The sequence below is a fragment of the Aotus nancymaae genome, unplaced genomic scaffold, assembly GCF_030222135.1.
Source record: "Aotus nancymaae isolate 86718 unplaced genomic scaffold, 86718_ANA_hifiasm-v0.15.2.pri h1tg000029l, whole genome shotgun sequence".
In the NCBI taxonomy this organism is placed as follows: domain Eukaryota; kingdom Metazoa; phylum Chordata; class Mammalia; order Primates; family Aotidae; genus Aotus; species Aotus nancymaae.
The window spans coordinates 43,266,156-43,287,053 of record NW_026988442.1 but is presented as its reverse complement, the minus strand read 5'-3'; the positions used below and the strand labels follow the sequence as shown (position 1 = coordinate 43,287,053).

The following is a 20,898-nucleotide window of genomic DNA, read 5'->3' as shown; positions in this document are numbered from 1 at the left end:
GTTCTCAAGTATAAATGCTTTCCTGCGCAATAAGGTGTGAACACTGTTTAAAAGTTTTGCCACATTTTTCATACGTGTAGAAGTTTTATCCAGCATGAATTACCTTCCCTACAATTAACTGAGAACCATGTAAAGGCTTTGTCACATTATTCATATTTCTATGATTTCTCACCAACACAATTCCTTTTATGTTTGGAAATGTTTGAGATATTGTCACAAGTATTGTCACAACCTTCAGGATTGCAGAGTTTCTCTCTAGTATGAATCACTTTACATCTGTTAAGAATTGAGGACTAGTTAAAGGCTTTGCCACATTCTTCACACTTACGGGGTTTCTTACCAGTTTGAATTCTCTTATGTGTAGTACGGATTGAGGACTGGTTAAAGGCTATGCCACATTCTTCACATTTTTAGGTTTTCTCTCCAGTATGAATGATCTTATGTGTTTTAAGGAGTGAGAACCAGTTAAAGGCTTTTCCATTCTCCACATTTGTAGGGTTTTCATTCAAAATGAATGATCTTATATGTAGTAAGGTGTGAGGAATGGCTAAAAGCTATGTCACTGTCTTCACATTTGCAGGGTTTCTCTCCAGTACGAGTTATCTTACATGTAGTAAGGGTTGAGGAATGGCTAAAAGCTTTGCAACAGTCTTCACAATTGTACAGTTGCCCTCTAGCATGAATTCTCTGATGTGTAGTGAGGTATGAGGACCAGCTAACAGCTTTACCACAGTCTTCATATTTCTAGGGTTTCACTCCAGTATGAATTTTTTTATGTGTAGTTAGGTGTGAAGACCAGTTAAAGGTTTTGCCACATTCTTCACACTGGTATGGTTTCTTTCCATTACGAATTACCTTGAATTCATTACCTATGAATTCTCCTGTGTGTAGTAAGGTGTGAGGACTGGCTAAAACCTTTGCCACATTCTTCACATTTGCAGAATTTCTCTCCCATATAAATTCTCTTATGTGCATTAAGGTGTGAGAACAGGCTAAAAGCTTTGCCACAGTCTTCACATTTGTAGAGTTTCTCTCCAATATAAATTATCCTGTGTCTAGTAAGGTTTAAGGACCAGCTAAAAATTTTGCCATATTCTTCATATTCGCAGGGTTTCACTCCAGTATGAATCATTTTATGTGTAGTTAGGGTTGAAGACTGGTCAAAGGCTTTGCCACATTCTTCACACTGGTAGGGTTTCTCTCAATTATGAATTATGCATAGTAAGAGTTGAGGAATCACTAAAAGCTTTGATACAGTCTTCACCTTTTTAGGAATTCTCTCCAGAATGAATTCTCCTGTGTGAAATAAGGTGTCTGGATTGGTAAAAAGCTTTGCCACATTCTTCACATTTGTGGGGTTTCACTCCAGTATGAATTCTTTTATGTGTAGTTAGGTTTGAAGACCGGTTAAAGGCTTTGCCACATGCTTCACACTGGTAGGGTTTCTCTCCAGTATGAGTTATCCTGTGTGTAGTAAGTATTAAGGGATGGCTAAAAGCTTTGCCACAGTCTTCACATTTGTAGCATTTCTCTCCAGTGTGAATTATCCTGTGTCTAGCAAGGTGTGAGGACCAGATAAAAGCTTTGCCATATTATTCACATTTGTAGGGTTTCACTCCAGTATGAATTATTCTATGTGCAGTTAGGTGTGAAGACCAGTTAAAGGCTTTGCCACATTCTTCACACTTGTAGGGTCTCTCTCCGTTATGAATCATCTTATGTCTAGTAAGGTTTGAGGACTGGTTAAGGGCTAAGCCACATTCTTCACATATGTAGGGTTTCTCTCCATGATGAATTATCTTATGTGTAGTAAGGGTTGAGGAATGGCTAAAAGCTTTGCCACAATATTCTTCACATTTGTAGGGTTTCACTACAGTATGAATTATCCTGTGTGTAGTAAGATGTGCAGATTAGTTAAAAGCTTTCCCACAGTCTTCACAATTGTAGGGTTTCTCTCTAGTATGAATTCTCTTATGTGCATTAAGGTTTGCACATTGGTTAAAAGCTTTTCCACATTCTGCACATCTGTAGGGTTTCTTTTCACTATGAATTCTTTCACATGTTGAAAGGTTTCTTTTCACTATGAATTCTTTCACATGTTGAAAGGTTTGAGACCTCATTATATGCTTTGCCACATTCCTTACATTTGTAATGTCTTTTTCCAGTATGAATTATTTTATGTTGAGCTAAGTGTGAAATAGTGCAAAATGACTTTTCACATTCTTTACATTTGAAAAGTTTTTTTCCAGTCTGTCTTATCTTATTTCTGTTTGAATTTGAAAATTTATAAAAGACTTTTACAAATTTGTTGCATTGAAATATTGTTCTCTGGGTAGTTGTCAAACCCTGGATAAGTCCATTGTAACATTCTTTGTGCACCTTACACTCATCCACACTTTTACTACATTTTCCTAACTGTAAATTTTTATGTCTGCATTTTTTATATCTTCTCAGTATCACTTTTTGGAAACAATTTTTTATGCCCTGCTTTGGCCAAAGATCTTGGGCAAACAAAGAACCTACAACTGAAGGAAATAAAAATAACAAATTACTCCACTTACTTGACTCAGATGAATATACTTTACAAATCTTACCTATAAAATTATACAAACTACATCACAAGATGGCATAGCAAAATTTTACAGGCTTTATTTTTTTCACAGGCATATAGATGCAACAAAAACATACAGGCCAAATTACATTTGTAAGAAATTAAGTTTTGCAATGCCTCAGGTGAGCCCAATGCAAAGAGACACATAGAACAAGGAAAAAATCTGTTACATTTATCCAACACAGATTTTCCTGTTTCCCAATATAACATAGTGACTTTAGAAATAAATTGCCAACTCCTGGTTTCTTTTTTAAAAGACAAGTAAAACACTGCCTTATACATCTTTATTTCTGGGTGGTAGGGTCTTTTAAAGACACTGTTTTCTGTCTCTCATTACATAAAGTTCTGATATAAATAGTGGTATTCTTTCAAATGACAGGTAGAGTCTGCTGACACAGAAGATAAGTTTTACAGCAGCAGAAAGACTGTGGTATCACAGACAGGAAACAATTGTAGCAAGTGATTATTGGTTATTAAGAAACATAAATAGGCTGAGTGTGGTGGTTCACACCAGTAATCCTAGCCCTTTGGGAGGCAGAGGTGGGTGGATCACCTTAAGTCAGGAGTTTAAGACCAGTCTGAGCAACATGGTAAAACCCAGTCTCCACTAAAAATACAAAATTAGCTGAGCATGGAGATAGAGGTCGGTAACCCCAGCTAAGTGAGAGGCTGAGACAGGATAATCACTTGAACCTGGAAGGTGGAGGCTGCAGTGAGCTAAGACCATGCCATTGCACTCCAGCCTGGGTGACAGTAGCAAAAAAAAAAAAAAAAAAGAAGAGGAGAAGGAGGAGGAAGAGGGGGAGGAGGAGAAAATACAAACTTCTTTAATTAAAAACTAAACATAAAATTTTTGAAAAGGCATAGCCTAGAAACATGTTGGAGAGCCTCCCAGAATCTCTTGTCAAGATAACTGTTTTCAGACAATGTCAGAAAAAGCTACCTTTTAAAGATTATGACAGAGAGTTTTTTTAAGGTCCAAATGTCAATCAAAGATTACAATGTATACATAACAGGGCAATATAGTTTCATCAAAAATATTATATAATTTTCAGAAAGAAACCTAAAAAAAGTACACATTAATTTTAAACACTGATAATAAATTGAATAATATTTAATAAGTGAAACAGGAATACAGACCACTATAGAAAATCAAAAAATAATACTTAAAAAAAAATCTGGAACATATTTTTTAATTGTGGAGGTAAAAAATAAACAATTGGAAAATCATAAAAGTAAGGAAAATGATAATGAAAATGAAGAAGTTTAACAAACAAATTAGAATACATGCAAATTATAACTCTCTCTATATATATATACAAGCACATTTTCCAAAATCACAGACAAGAAGAAAATCTTAGAAGCCACAAGATAAATGTAATATGTCATTTACAAACACAGTCTTATGATGTAACCAGTGAATTATCAATATAAATTTTGCAGGCCAGAAAGAAATCATGTGACTTAGTCAAAGTCATTTAAAAAAAAAAAAAAGCTATCAAGTGAGAATAATAACCATCAACAAATCTGTCCTGCCAAGTAAAAAGAAAATAAACCTTCCAGGCCAGGCATGGTGGCTCACGCCTGTAATCACAGCACTTTGGAAGGCCGAGGTAGGCAAATCATGATGTCAGGAAATTGAGACAAGCCAGGACAACATGATGAAACCCTGTCTCTATTAAAAATACAAAAATTAGCGAAGTGTGGTAACTTGTACCTGTTGCTCCAGCCACTCAGGAGGCTGAGGCAGGAGAATTACTTAAATCCAAGGAGGTGGAGGTTGCAGAGAGCTGAAATTGTATCACTGCACTCCAGTCTGTTGACAGAGTGAGTCTCTGACAGAAAACAAACAAACAAATTTAAAAAACCCTTGTGAAACAACAAAATCCTGAAAAAGTATACTGGTACTGCATATGCACCATATATAAAAGATGCTGAAAGCAGTTTCTTAAACTGAAAAATAAAAGGATTCAAGAAAACAACACATAATCAAATAAAAATACATTATATTCTGGGAAAGATAGGTGTATACACAAAAATAGAATCTTGTAGCATTATCATGATAGTGCAAAAAACATTCTAAATTATTCTCTAAAATTTGAAAAATAAAAAACAGAAATTATAAACATCTGTTAATAAATATACAATGTAAAAACATCATTAGCGACATCAATGACAAACTTCAGGGCAGATGTAATGAGGAAAACCTTTTTATTCAACTGAAGTTTATTTTGTACCAAATTAAAATACACTGTTGTTTCTTATAGAGGTTTTATGTAACCCCCAAGATATCACAGACACAAACGCAAATCTATATGGATACTTGAAAGTGTATTAGAAATAAGTAAAAGCATATCAATACAAAAATCTAAAGACATAAAGAAAGATGGAGAGAAAATAAGAAACAAAGTTGTAAAAATCAAATAAAATAATTAAAAACATAACAGCGAGTCTCAGAAAATTATTAATATATATAAAATTCACTTTCAAATCAAGACATACTTTCAATAAATAAATTTATTAAAAACTTAAAAACTAACATCCAACTTTTTTTTTCTACAAAAGTCAGTTAAGATCTAGTGATAAAAAAACACTGAAAGGGGCAAGACAGAAGTAGACATTTTATGCAAATGTTAGTCAAATGAGAGCAAAATAAATCAAAATAACATTATGCAAGCTACACCTTAAGTCAAAAACTGTCATATTTTATAAAATGTACTTGAAGTAAAAACTCCAAGGAGACAAAAAGGGACATTAAAACTTACATATTTAGGCCAGGGGCACTGGCTCATGCCGGTAATCCCAGAATTTTGAGAGACTGAGGCAGGGAGATCACCTGAGGTCAGGAGATCGAGACCAGCCTGGCCAACATGATGAAACTCTGTCTCTACTAAAAACACAAACCTTAGCCAGGCATAGTGGTATGTACCTGTAATCCTAGCTATTTTAGTGGCTGAGGCAGAATAATTGCTTGAATCTGAGCGGCAGAGGTTGCAGTGAGCTGAGATCACACCACTGCCCTTCAGCCTGGGCAACACAGTGAGACTGTTTAAAAAAAAAAATTATAGATTTATTCACTGGAAACCCATGACAAATTGGTATATACATGTGTGCATGTGTTTGTGTGTGTGTATCTCACATTAGGGCTTCAAACATATAAAGCAAATATCAACAGAATAACAAAGACAAATAGAGAACAACCTAATTACAGTATAATATTTCAATACTGCACTTTTTGTAATAAACATAAAACAAGAATATCACTAGGCAAATAGAGGACTTTCAGGCAGTATAAAACAATTATTTGTAACAACAGTATAGAAAACACTCCTGAACATCAGGATGCACATGGTTATCAATAGCTAATAGAACATATTTCTTGATAGAACACCTGTTAGGCCAAAAAAAAATCTCTTAGCTCATTCATAAAAACTGAAATTTTATAAATTACTTTGTGTTACCAAAATGAAATGAGTATCTAATAAAAGAAAAAATACTAAAAATTTTACAAATACAAACAACACACTCTTGAGCATGCCCTTTTGAAATGTTGAAAAGGTAATATTATAATGATGTGCATTATTCTCCATACAATCTACAGATTTAATGCAAAGTTTTCAAATTTCTCACTGCATTTTTTAAGAAAAAGAAACAGCAATCCCAACTATAGAGACTCTCTACAGACAATAAAATATCCAAAAATATTGAAAACACAACAAAACAATGTTGGGGGCATTATAGTTCCTGATTTCAAAATACATTACAAAGCTACAGAATTAAGACAATTTGGTATGAGTATAAAGGTGAAAAAGTAGACTCATAAAGTAGAATAGGCCAGGCACAGTGGCTCATGCTTGTAATCCCAGCACTTTGGGAGGCTGAGGTGGGTGAATCATGTCAGGAGTTCAAGACCAGCCTGACCAACATAGTGAAACCCCATCTCTACTAAAAATTTAAAAAAAATAGCCAGGCGTGGTGACAGGCACCTGTAATCCCAGCTACTCAGGAGGCTAAGGAAGGAGAATTGCCTGAACCTAGGATGCTGAGAGGTTGCAGTTACCCAAGATTGTGCCATTGCACTCCAGCCTGGGTGATAGAGTGAAACTGCATCTCAAAAAAAAAAAAAATTGAATTCAATAGGATGCAACACATATATAAACTCTCACATATGGTCATTTACATACCATAATTATATGCATAGAGTCATTTGCATATCCATAATTATTTTAGCATTGTTACTGAAAGCAAATAAGTAAAAGCAATGCAAATTTCTATTACCTAATCATTCAGTAGACATAAATTGAAATACAAAAATACCAACATATTTAGTCAGTTTGCAAAAAAGCAGAAAATATTATAACTGTAAAGGTAAATCTTCATTGCACTATGCAAAATAAAATGAGCCAGCCACAAACAGAGATGTTATCAGATATATAAACCACTTACTCTTAGAAAGAGAAAACAGAAAACAGAATTGTTTTTGAAAAGTACCAGAAAATGGGGAAAATTGGTAGTTGTTTAATGTGTATTATAAAATTTCCAGAAATCTTTTACAAAACAATGTAACTGGCTGGGTGTGGTGGCTCATGCCTGTAATCTCAGCACTCTGGGAGGCTGAGGTGGGTGGATCACCTGAGGTCAGGAGTTTGAGACCAGACTGGCCAACATGGTGAAACTTCATCTCTATTTAAAAAAAAAAAAAAAAGTCAATATACTTAACATGCCTGAAATGTACAGTGTTTTTGAGTTAGGGTCTTACTTCATCACTGAAGCTGAAGTGCATGGCACAATTATGGCTCACTGCAGCCTCAAACTTCAAGGTTCAAGTAATCTTCCCTTCTGACTTTCCCAAGTAGACAGGACCACACCACTATGTCTGGCTATAAAATCTGATATGCAACATTGATGAAGCATTGAAAAGAATTTATGTAGATAACTGCAAGATTTTACTGTAACAGTCTACTCATTGAAAGTTGTTATTTTGAATTATTGCCATGCACTGCCATGCAGTAAAGTGTCAGAAAAAAATGCGGTATAATCGTAAAATAAAGATTCTAATGACAAACTTTTCACAAATAAGTATTTTAATAAATGAGATAATTTTTAAGTTTTAAATATATACTATTCTCACACAAAATAAAACTGCTGTAATCCAACTTTAGAAGCAAGGAATAGGCTTATATGGCTAAATAAAGAAAAAATACATCTATTTTGCAGAATATGGTTAGAGCCTCTGATTTATAAAACAAATATTTGGGAATAAATTATGTTATATTCTAGATATAGGCTGACAAAAGTGAGTGAAAATCTGATAATCTTTTTTCACCTGCCTATATTTCTTTTTGCCTGCCTACTAATTATCTAATTCATTGCAGGTGTAACATGCAAATTCTAGTAAATTGTCCTAAATGTCTAAATCTACTATTACAGACAAAATCAAAATAGAAAATAGAAACTAAAAATGTACAGTGAGAGTGACATCACCGAGATGGAAAAATAAAAGGTACCCGGTTTGCTTATTTTCCGTCAACAAGAAAATTTGTCAGCCATCCCTCACAAAAATGCCTTTATGAGAGAAACAGGAATCATGGCTCAAACCTGTAATGACAGCTATATGGTACATTAAGTCAGAGAATTGCTTTAGGCCAGAATTTTAAGACCAGCCTCAGTTATATAGCAAGACATCATCTCCAAAATAAATGTCCTTAAAAGAGCTTTGAGAACCAGGGAGGGAGTTGTGAAACTCTGCTAATGCCCAAGACCGAGGAACATTCTTTTCAGAAGACAGGCTTCCATTCAGGTGGCAAACTACAGGACCTTGTTCTTGGCTATAGACCAGAAAATGGCCCACTGAACTTGGTCTCACTCAGAATTCTGTAATCATCCCAAAGTCCTCCCAGCCACAGTCTGAGAGAGATCCTCCCCTTCCAGAGGCCTGGAGGAAGACACCCATTTATAGCCATGCTGGCAGGCCTGCAGACACTGGCCCTTACTGTGGTTCCTGAAGCAGTTCCATGACTCAGTTTTAGCTCCCTGAGCCACAGTTCATGGCACATTCTGCCTACGTAGAAACCCACACAGTGACTTTAGAAAATCCTCTCTGATACTCAGTGAAAGCCAAACTCATCTACATCCTAATATAAAGCCTAACATATGCAGACCCATGTGCAGAAGGCTGCCTTAGAGTCTGCCCCACAGAGCAAAGTCCTGAAGAATATTCACTCTGTTCAAAAGTATAATGGGAATTACAACTACCCAATTCCCTTGTAACAAGCCAGCTAAAGGTGGACCCTAATGCAGACCCAGCAGCCTCTGTGACCAAGCTACAACCCCTCTCCACTACAAACCCATAGGACATCCCATTACCCTGGGAGCTCAACAAAAGATCTTTACTTTCTGAAACCAGTTTATAAAAACTTGAACAGGTGTTTGCTCCTTCGAATTCACAGACACCAATGCAAAAGTATATTGTGCTCATTCTGAATGCTTCTATTTTAACAGAGCATTAGAAGTATGTGGAATAAAAATTAGTCAAAAAAATTTTGTCATTGAAATTAAAGACAAATAAGTAAAATGTTGCTTTTTGTAGATCATTTGATCTTATATAAAAAATCATAACCAGTACATTAAAATCTAATTAAAGTAATAATTACACTCAATAAATTAGGAAAATAGAAAATTCACATGCAAGTATGAGTTATGGTTCCATACACTTTAAAGAAACTATCTGATAAGATAGAAAAAAAAGGAATCTTATTTAAAATAGTACTAAAATAATAAATTTCTAAGAACAAATTTAACCAAGAAGTTTAAATATCTTTTGAATAAAAGATACATCAATAAAAAAATTGACATGACAAATAAAGTTAAAAACGTTTCATGTCTATTGATTGAAAGAATATTGTTAAAGTACCATATTATCTATAGTGATCTTTAGATTCACTAAATTCCCTATCAAAATTTCAGTATTTTTTACAGTAATAAAAAATACAATTCTAAAGTTCACATAGAACTACAATGAACTTTGAATAGCCAAAGCAATCTTGAAATAAAAAAAAGAACAGAGCAGAAGAACATCATATTTTATAATTTCAAACTATACTTCTAGACTATAAAAGACAAAATGTAATGTGCAGAAAAATTAGCAATAAAGAAACCAATGGAACAGAAACCACTACCCTCACACATTTTAGACATGATGTAAAAAGCAAACTTAAAAAAAAAAAGTTTAACATAAAGTTCCTCAAAATTATGCAGATATCTGTGTGTTTTCAAAAACAATGAAAAGAGGTCAGATTTTGCAGTCTTATGTACCACGAAGAGGACTTTGGCTGTCACTGTAAACTTGAAGGAGGATCACTGAAGGGAAAGTAAAATCTGCAGCGATTTTAAAAACGTAAGACGGAAGATGTTTCTATGTGAAAGCAAAATTTAAAAATATATATATATATCAGGCTTCCCAGAAATTATTTCCTGTGGAACATGGATTTCCAAATCATTTTAAGGACTGGCTTTTCTTTTTACTTACGACTTCTCATCTGTGTCGTCAGTTGTACTCACTTTCATTCTCACCTACCTGGGGGTTCGGCTACCAGCTCATGTCTCTTCACATTCCAAGGTTCTTTTCCTTGCTCCAGACAGGTGATCATGTCTGGCTTAGAGGCAGCAATATCTGTTTTATTCAAAATTACATGAATCTTGCTCTTATTCTCCAATTACCAACTTAGTAGTGTGCGCAGTAAGAAGAATGTAATAGAATATTCTAGTAAATGGATTCTAAAATACTAATTTATAAAAAAATTAAATATTAAGGAAACATTTCAATTTTGTAAGTTCTTAATTTCACTACCTAGTACTACTCAATCAAAAATTAGTAGTGGCAATTAGATTTTAAGATGTGGGCAACAGTGTGTTATGCTACTAAATTTCTAAAATTAACACTAACCGAAAGTGAAAGACACAGATCAGCTCAGGAATGTAGAAAGTTCAGGTCAAAATTAAACATCTTAAAATTCTCCTTTATATAGGCAAATCTCGAAGGTAAGAAAAAAAAGATCTGAAAGCATAAATTACAAAAAAACAATTTACAAATAAATAAATAAATATTAGGGTACATTAGGAAATTGTTTACTAAAGTTATGTTCACCCAGGAAGGTCAGGTTTCTGTAGTTCTCTAATATCACATCCGTATACAAATTGTGCTGTGCAGTGTACAGGCATTGCCACTCCTCCACAGAGAATACTATGGCCACATCCCTAAATGTCAACACTCCCTGAAACACACACGCATACACATATGTATTTACCAAGTGACCATGAGCAGAATTTTTAGTTTGGCTCATGGTAAAACAAAAATAAAGAGAAGTAGTTCTTATTTACAGGACTGAAAATAATTAATAAATAACTATTAACACAGACATACTCTCTAATATATTCTCTAACTCTGAGAAAAGCCAGTAGCATAAGATCCACAACATCAAAATATAGATGATACTTTTCTGAATGTTGAAGTATAAAACTGAGAGCACAAACACTAATGTGTACATTTTTGAGTGCTATATTTACATCATAGAGAAAGGGGTGTGTAAATTTTTCAGATGGAAAAAACATATTGAGTTAGAAAGTACTGCTCAAATTTTAATGTGTAAAATACACTGGAGATCTTGTTAATGCAGATAATTTTTCAGAAAATCTGGAGTAAAATCTGAGTTTCTGAATCTCTAACAAGCTCACCAGTAATGCCAATGTTTTTGGCCCAAGAAAACTATTTTGTCAAACATCCAGTAAGTGAAAGAGCCTGTGTGGTCTTTAGTTTTTCCTGCCTGTAAACAAAGATGAGAGCTTTCATTTTCCAAAGAAAGATAAATGCAAAGAAAACCTAAGAAAGGCACCTGCCAGATTAAATGTGATTGTTTATCCACATCAGCTGAATAAAGATACTTAATAATAAAGATAAAATAATTAACTCTACAGAAAGAAAAATCAGTCACATAGCTCAACTCACTATTAACATCAACTGCATTAAGACAAATATCTATGATGTGCTGATCACAGAGAAGAACACAGCACCACGGCTATAATATCACCTCCCTCAAAAAGTAAATTACAATCTGAATTTAATCATATAGAAATATCAATTTCACCGGGTGTGGTGGCCCATGCCTGTAATCCCAGGACTTTGGCAGGTTGAGGCAGGTGGAACATGAGGTCAAGAAATTGAGACCATCCTGGCCAACACGGTGAAACCCTGTCTCCACTAAAAATACAAAAATTAGCCAGATGTGGTGGCACACACTTGTAGTCCCAGCTACTCGGGAGGCTGAGGCAGGAGAATCGCTTGAATCCAGAAGGCAGAAGTTGCATTAAGCCGAGATCATGCCACTGCACTCCAGCCTGATGACAGAGTTAAACTCTGTCTCAAAAAAAGAAAACAATTTATGCAAAGTTCTAGATGCAGATATCCCCAGTATTCTGTTAATTTTAATGGTGATTTTAAGTAGTGTTTCTTTCACACCCTAAAGAGCAAGTATTCTTTATTTTTTTTTAACTTTCTAGTTAATAAATGTCATTTCACTTAAATAAGCATTTTTCTTAATCCTGTTCTGCATAGAGCTAATGGAGAACAGAGATGGAACCTCAACATTACACTCTCTCCACCTTTACTAAGGACCCCAGGTTTTCCCCAATAGGAATCCTGAGTATCCACACCTTCCGGTGTTCCACATTCATGAAGAAAATATTCTTAATATTGCAGTTCATCAATTCATGATGAGAATTCCTTATGACATATAAGAAGACATGATGTTGAGAATGTAGAGGAGGCTCTGATATATAGGAAATAAATATTTTTTCAGAGACCCTTGACTATTATAAGAACCAAAAAGTCGTTAAGACAAACTCATTAGGAAGAAAAAGCACAAGTAGAAAAGTAAAGCTTTGCAAGTACTAAACGCATAGCATTCCAGGAGGCAGAGCAGACACAGCTCTTAATCTGAGACATGTTTAGCTTTAAAGAAAAAAGCCTTTTTTTAAGAGTGGGGCAAAGATGGCTGACTAGAAGCAGTGGCAATCAGAGACTTCTATGAGAAGGAACAGAATAGCATGTGAATCTTGCACTGGCACCTGAGGTATCCAGGTTATCTCATCAGAACTAACTAGACAACTGGCACGACCCACAGAGAGGAAGAAAGAGCAGCGTTGTGTGGCAACCCACCTGAGAGCCACACAGGACATGGGAGCCCCCACCCCCCAGCCAAAGAGGCAGTGAATGAATTAACACAAGCAAGCTTTTTACATCCAACTGTGTAACCCACAGATTGAAAGATTTTACTCAAGAAGCCATGCCACCAGGGACTAGGGTTCCAATCCCAGAGCTGTGCAGATTACCTACAACCTCTCAGCTAAAATCTGCTTAAGCCTGCTAAGACCCCATGGGAGGGGTGAGCAGGACCACAGCTGCTGCTGCCTGCTGTCTAAGCCATTTGAGCTCCCTGGGGGAGGTGCAGCAACCAGCACTGGGACTGATAGCTGCCTAACACACTAAGCTCCTTGGGCAGAGAAAGGGCCACAGCCATCTCTACAGCTACAGGCCACACCTTTCCCCTCCAGGAGCCAGGGATGCTGGATGGCTTGGTCCCAAGAGGTGTCTCCCACAGCCCAACACACTGGTGGTGGCAGACTGCGGCCAGAGCACCTCTTCAGGCCTGACCCTGACCTATTCCTTATCTCTTTGAGGGGTCTCCCTGGAGGAACTCCAACAACTTCAGCCAGAGGCGCAGGGACAGAACTCTGGTCTCCCGGGGTCTGAGTCCCTAGGGGGAGAGTTTACTGCAGTCTCTGCAGACCAGCAGACTTAGCTTTTCCTCCTGTGAGTTCTGAGGAATCCGAGCAGCCCAAAAAAGAGGGCTTCTCCCCAGTAAAGCACCCCCTCCACCAAAGGACAGTAAAAGTCCTTTATTAAATGGGTCCTGTTCCTCCTGCCACCCAACTGGACAAGATACTCCAACAAGGGTTGGCAAACACCGTACACAGGAACATTCCCACTAGCAGCAGATTGGTATTCCTTGAGGTCAGAGATCCCAGAGGAAGGAGCAGGCAGCCATCTTTGCTGCTCTGCATCCTCCTTGAGTAATATCTCCAGGTGCAGGAGTGAACCAGATAAATAGGGTCAGAAGTGATCCCCCAGAAAACCACTGCAAACATATCGAAGAGGAACCTGGCCATTTAAAGCAAAGCAAAAAGCAATGAACAACAGCAAAAAAACAGTCCCCAAAATAACCCCATCCTAGAGTCAGCAGCATCTAAGATTAAAACTAGACAAAGTCCTGAAGATGAGAAAGAATCAATGAAAAAAAAAAACGCTAAAAATTCAGAAGGCAAAGAGTGCCTTTTCTTCTCCAAATGATTGCAATGCCTCTCCAGCAAGGGTGCAGAACTGAATGGAGGATGAGATAGAAAAATTGACAGAAGTAGGCTTCAGAAAATGGGTAGTAACAAACTCTACTGGGCTAAAAGAGCATGTTCTAACTGAAGGCAAAGAAGCTAAGAACCTTGATAAAAAGGTAGAGAGAGAAGCTGCTAACTAACCAGTTTAGAGAAAAACATAAATGAACTGATGGAGTTAAAAAAATCACAGCATGAGAACTTCATGAAGCATACACAAGTATCAACAGACAAATTGACAGAGTATAAGAAAATACATCAGAGTTTGAAGACCATCTTGCTGAAATAAGGCATGCAGACAAGATTAGAGGAAAAAAGCATAAAAAACAATAAATAAAGTCTCTGAAAAATATGAGACTACATAAAAAGACCAAACCTACGATTGACTGAAATATCTGAAGGAAACAGGGAGAATGGAAACAAACTGGAAAACACATTTCAGGATATTCTCCAGGAACAATTCCCCAACCTAGCAAGACAAGCTAACATTCAAATTCAGGAAATACACAGAACACTGCTAAGACACTCCACAAGATCAACCCAAAAAAACATAAGCATCAGATTCTCCAAGGTTGAAAGGAACACAAAGAAATGTTAAAGGCAGCCAGAGAGAAAGGCCAGGTCACCTACAAAAGTAAGTCCATCAGACTCTAAAAATGAACCTCTCAGCAGAAACCCTACAAGCCAGAAGACAGTACAGGACAATATTTAACATTCTTAAAGAAAATAATTTTGAACCCATAATTTTATATCTAGCCAAACTAAGCTTCATGAGTGAAAAGAAATAAAGTACTTTCCAGAAATACAAATGCTAAAGGATTTTGTCTCCACAGGCCTGGCTTGTAAAGGCTCCTGAAAAAAGCACTAAATAAGGAAAAAAAAAAAACCGGTACCAGCCACTGCAAAAACACACCATAAAGAACAATGACACTGTGAAGAAACACATCAACAAGTGCACAAAACAACCAAATAGCATCATGATGACAGGATCGCCTTCACACAGAACAATACTAACCTTAAATTTAAATGAACTGAATTTCCCAATACAATAACACAGACTGGCAAATTGGATAAAGAACTAACTATCCTAAATATATATGCACTCAATACAGGAGCACCCAGATTCTTAAAACAAGTTCTTATAGACCTACAAAGAGACTTAGATGGCCACACGATAATAGTGGGAGAGTTTAACACTCAACTGTCAACACTAGACAGATCAACAAAACAGAAAATTAACAAGGATATTCAGGACTTGAACTCAACTCTAGATTAAGTGGAACTTATAGGCATCTACAAAATTTACCACTCCAAGTTAACATAATATACATTCTTCTCAGTGCCACATGGCACTTTTCTAAAATCAACCACATAATTGGAAGTAAAACACTCCTCAGACAATACAACAGGACTGACATAGTACAGTCTGTCAGACCACAGCACAGTCAAATTAGAACTCAGGATTAACTTACTCAAAGCCACACATTTACATAAAAAAATGAACCACCTGCTCCTGAATGACTCCTGGGTAAATAATAAAATTCAAGCAGAAATCAAGAAGTTATTTTAAACCAATGAGAACAAAGACACAACATACCAGAATCTCTGAGACACAACTCAGTGTTAAGAGGAAAATTTATACCACTAAATGCTCACATCGCAAAGCTAGAAAAATCTCAACTTGACACCCTAATATCACATTCAAAAGAGCTAACACCGGGTGTGATGGCTTATGCCAGTAATCTCAGCAATGTGGGGGGCCAAGGTAGGCAGATCACCTGAGATCAGGAGTTCAAGACCAGCCTCGCCAATACCCCATCTCTACTATAAAATAGAAAATGTAGCTGGGTGTGGTGGTGGTTGCCTGTAATCCCAGCTACTCAGGAGGCTGAGGTAGAAAGAATTGCTTGAAACCAGGAGGTGGAGGTTGCAGTGCCCCAAGATCACATCACTGCACTTTATCCTGGGTGACAGAGTGAGACCTTGTCTAAAAAAAAAAAAAAGACTGCTGGCTGGCTAGACTAGTTAAAAAAGAGAGAGAGAGAAATCAAATACACACATTTTTTTTTTTAAAAAGGAGAAATCACCACTGAACAAACAACCTACAGAATGGCAGAAATATAACCATCTGACAAAGGTCTAATATCCAGAATTTACAAGAAACTTTAAAAAATTTACAAGAAAAAAACAAACAATACCACCACAAAGTGGGCAATAGATGAACAGATACTTCTCAGAAGAAGACAAGAAAAAACACAGAATGAGTAATTTCTCTTTCACTGAGAAGTAGAATTAACCACTCTTGTCAGCCTAACAAAATTCTGCTCTGGACATTCTCAAATAACTCAAAGAGCCTAGGTGATTGTGATAGTGTTCCCAGTGACCCTGTGCTGGTGGCCCAATGATAAGTCAGGCAGGAGAGAATCAGGTTGATTCTTTTTTTTTTTTTTGAGATGGAGTCTCATTCCATTGCCCAGGCTAGAGTGCAATGATGCAATATTGGCTCACTGCAAACTCTGCCTCCTGGGTTCGAGTGATTTTCCTGCCTGAGCCTCCCAGGTAGCTGGAACTACAGGCACACACCAGCACACAGGGCTAATGTTTGTATTTTTAGCAGAGATAGAGTTTCACTATGTTGGCCAGACTGCTCTCAAACTCCTGACCTCAGGTGGTCCACCCACCTCGACCTCCCAAATTGCTGGGATTACAGGCATGAGCCAACATGCTCAGCCAATTCATGCTGATTTCTAAATAAAAACTGGAGCTGCTTTGGTGGAGCTCCAGAACCTGGATTACCTGTCCCAACGAGGTAGCTCTTGTGTAAGAGGAAAGACAAAATATGCTACTCCAGTATCACATTTTATGCATAGGTATAGTTGTGGTTATGGCTCTGGATACTTCATAGTAGTGATCCTTCACTCCTAAGATAGTCATTTACACTTACAGATTCTGCCATCAGATTATACTTACCCTGGGACCCTCTCACAGAACTGTAGCAGGACACTGAACAAGACCTGAAAAGCTCAGAGCCACACTCTCAAAGGGGGCTTTAAGATGTCTGTGTTGACATTTTACAATGCAGAAAATGCCTTCTCTTAGTTTTCTGTACATTTTCAATCCAAAGTCTGCCTTGTCTTGTAAATCTGAGGCAGAGGCCAAAACTTGTGGGAAGATTCTAGGGGAGATCAACCTCGCTCTGCATTTTTGGGTGTTACAGCAAGTAAAGTACAATCGAAAGAGAGATCCCCTCACATCATGTCTCTGGGTGACAGAGCAAGACTGTTTTTTTGTTTGTTTGTTTGTTTTTGTTTTTTAAATAATGGATTTGTAAAAGTAAAAAAAGAGACAACAGAGTAAACTGATAATAAGTCGTTTCTCGGCCAGGGACAGTGGCTCACACCTGTAATAACAGCCCTTTGGAAGGCCAAGGTGGGTGGATCACCTGAGGTCAAAAGTTCAAGACAAGCCTGGCCAACATGGCGAAACCCCATCTCTACTTAAAATATGAAAATTAGCTAGGAGTGGTAGCAGGTACCTGTAATCCCGGCTACTTGGGAGGCTGAGGCAGGAGAATTACTTGAACCCGGGATGTGGAGGTTGCACTGAGCCAAGATCGCCATTGCACTCCAGCCTGAGAGACAAGAGTGAGACTTCATCTCAAAAAAAAAAAAAAAATGTTAAACACAATGGCTCATGCCTGTATTCCCAGCACTTTGGAAGGCCAAGGTGGGCAGATCACCTGAGGTTGGGAGTTCAAGACCAGACTGACCAACGTGAAGAAACTCCATTTCAACTAAATTAGCTGGGCATGGTGGAGCATGCCTCTAATCCCAGCTTCTCAGGAGACAGAATTGCTTGAACATGGGAGGCAGAGGTTTTGGTTAGTTGAGATCCTGCTATTGCAGTCCAACTTCAGCAACAAGAGAAAAAGAAAGAGGGAGGGAGACAGGGAGGAAAGAAAGGAAGGGAGGGAGGGAGGGAGGAAGGGGAAGAAGAAAACAGAATTGTATGATTACAAAATGAAATGACTGTAAAATGTATCATAGTCAATCTCCTTAAAAGACTGCAAAGACAGAAAGACAGTCATCATAATTAGTTCAAAAGTAGAAAAACATAGAGAACCATGTCATTTATCCTAAATTCACCTCATAACTGGGGAGGCTATCCATGTATGCTAATTAATTATATTTAATAACAAAATAAACTTTTCACATCTTCATGACTAAGGGTAGTTTTACAATTAGAAGCCTGGTGCCTGCCCACTAAAAATACAAAACATTAGCCGGGGGTAGTGGCGGGCACCTATAATCCCAGCTATTTGGGAGGCTGAGACAGGAGAATCGCTGGGACCTGGGAGGTGGAGGTTGCCGTGAGCCAAGACTGCAGCACTGCACTCCAGCCTGGGTGACAGAGTGAGACTCAAAAAAAAAAAAAAGAAAACAAAAGAAAAGAGAAAGATCTCAGTTTAACAATCTGACATCATAAATAAAAGACTGAGAGAAGCAAGAGCAACTTAACCTCTAAGTTAGCAGAAGACAAGAAGTAACCAAAATCATTTCTGAAAAGAAGAAGATGTTGGCATGAAAAACTCTAAGATCAAGAATTGCAGGAGTAAAATATTTTAAAAAATAAAATAAACCACTAACAAGATTAATGAAGAAGAAAAAGATCCAAAGAAACACAATTAAAAATGACAAAAGAGACATAACAACTGACCCCACAAAAATATACTAAAATCTACTATGAACACCTCTATGCACAAAAACTTGAAAATCTAGATGAAATGGACAAATTCTTGAACAAATATATTCTCTCAAGACTGAATAAAAAGGAAATCAAAGTCCTTAATAGGTCAATAACAAGCTCGAAAGTTGAATTAGTAATACAGTAGCCTACCAACCAAAATAGCCTAGAACCAGATAGATTCACTGCTGAATTCTACTAGACATACGAAGGAGAGTTAGCACCATTTCTACTAAAACTCTTTCAAAAAATTAAAAACAGCACCATTGTGATACCAAAACTTCACAGAGATAAAGCAAAAGAAGAAAACTTTAGACCAATATTATTGATGAACAATGATGCAAAAATGCTCAACAAAATATTGACAAACCAAATTGAGCAGGACATCAAAAAGTTAACCGACTATGATCAAGTAGGATTTATTCTGGGATGCAAAGGTAATTCAACATACATGAGGTGAGACATGGTGGCTCACACCTCTAATCCCAGCACTTTGAGAGGCCAAGGCAGGCAGATCATCTGAGGTCAGGACTTCAAGGCCAGTCTGGCCAACATGGCAAAATCATGTCTCTACTAAAATTTCAAAAATCAGTTGGGCATGGTAGTGGGCACCTGTAATCCAGCTGCTTGGGAGGCTGAGGCAAAATAATCACTTGAACTTGGGAGGCAAAGTTTGCAGTGAGCTGACATTGCACCATTGCACTCTAGCCTGGGCAACAGAGTGAGACTCTCAAAAAATAAAAATAAAAGAAGAAAAAATGTGATTCATCACATAAACAGAACTAAAGACAGAAAACACAAAATTATGTCAATAGATGCGGAAAAGACTTCCAATAAAATTTAACATTTTCATGTTAAAAAGCCTCAACAAACTAGGCATGGAAGCTGCATACTTCAAAATAATGAATTATCTATCACAAACCCACAGCCAACATACTGAATACGCACAACCTGGAATCATTTTTCTTTGAAAACTGGCACAAGACAAGGATGCCTTCTTTCAACACTCCTATTCAACATAAAATTGGAAGTCCTTGTCAGAGCAATCAGGCAAGATAAAAAAATAAATGACATGCAAACAGGAAGAGAGGAAGAAACTTATTTTTGTTTGCAGAAGGCATAATGCTGTATCTGAAAAACCCTATAATCTTAGCAGAAATGCATTCTAAACTGACAAAAAACTTCAGAAAAATTTCAGCATACAAAATAGATGCACAAAAATTAGTAGCATCTCTATAAATCAAAAACATGCATGCCAAAAGCCTAATCAAAAATGAAATTCCATTCACAATCACTACAAAGAGAATAAAATATCTGGGAACACAGCTAATGAGGGAGGTGAACGATCTTTATGACAAGACTGACAAAACTCTGCTTAAAGAAGTCAGAGATGAAACAAACAAATGGAAAACCATTTCAGGCTCATGGATAGAAAAGACCAATATTATTTAAATGGTATACAGCCCCAAAAATTACAGATTTAATGCTACTTTTATCAAACTACCAAACATTTTTCTTAACAGAACAATATATATATATATATTTTAAAATTTATATGGAACCAAAAAAGAGTCCAAATAGTCAAGGCAATCATAAGCAAAAAGAACAAAGCTTAAGGCATTACATTACCTGAATTCAAACTATGCTACAGGGCTACAGTAAACAAAGCAACACAGTACTGATACAAAATCAAACTCATTCATAGACCAATGCAACAGAATAGAGAGCCCAGAAATAATGCCACATACCTACAACCATCTGGTCTTTGACAAAGCTAACAGAAGGAATCTGGGGAGAATTCCCTATTTAATAAATGGTGCGGGGAGAACTAGTTAGCACTATGTATATGATTGAAACTGAATGCTTTCATTAAACCATATACAAAAATCAACTCAAGATATATTAAAGATTTAAATGTAAAACTTCAATTTATAAAAAAAAAAAACACAAAATGTGAGATAACTTAGGAAATACCACTGTAGATGTAGAAACAGGTAATTTTTAAATAAAGATGTCAAAAGCAATTGCAATAAAAACAATAATTGACAAATGGAACCTAATTAAACTAAAAAGCTTCTTCACAGCAAAGGAAACCATCAACA

The 20,898-nt window shown here is 36.7% G+C and overlaps 1 protein-coding gene across 6 annotated transcripts in view; it reads right to left on the bottom strand.

Moving 5' to 3' along the window:
• The window catches only part of LOC105708894 (putative tripartite motif-containing protein 64B), a 233,499-nt gene that overhangs the window by 82,271 nt on the left and 130,330 nt on the right, over positions 1-20,898 (bottom strand). The window lies entirely within an intron of this gene.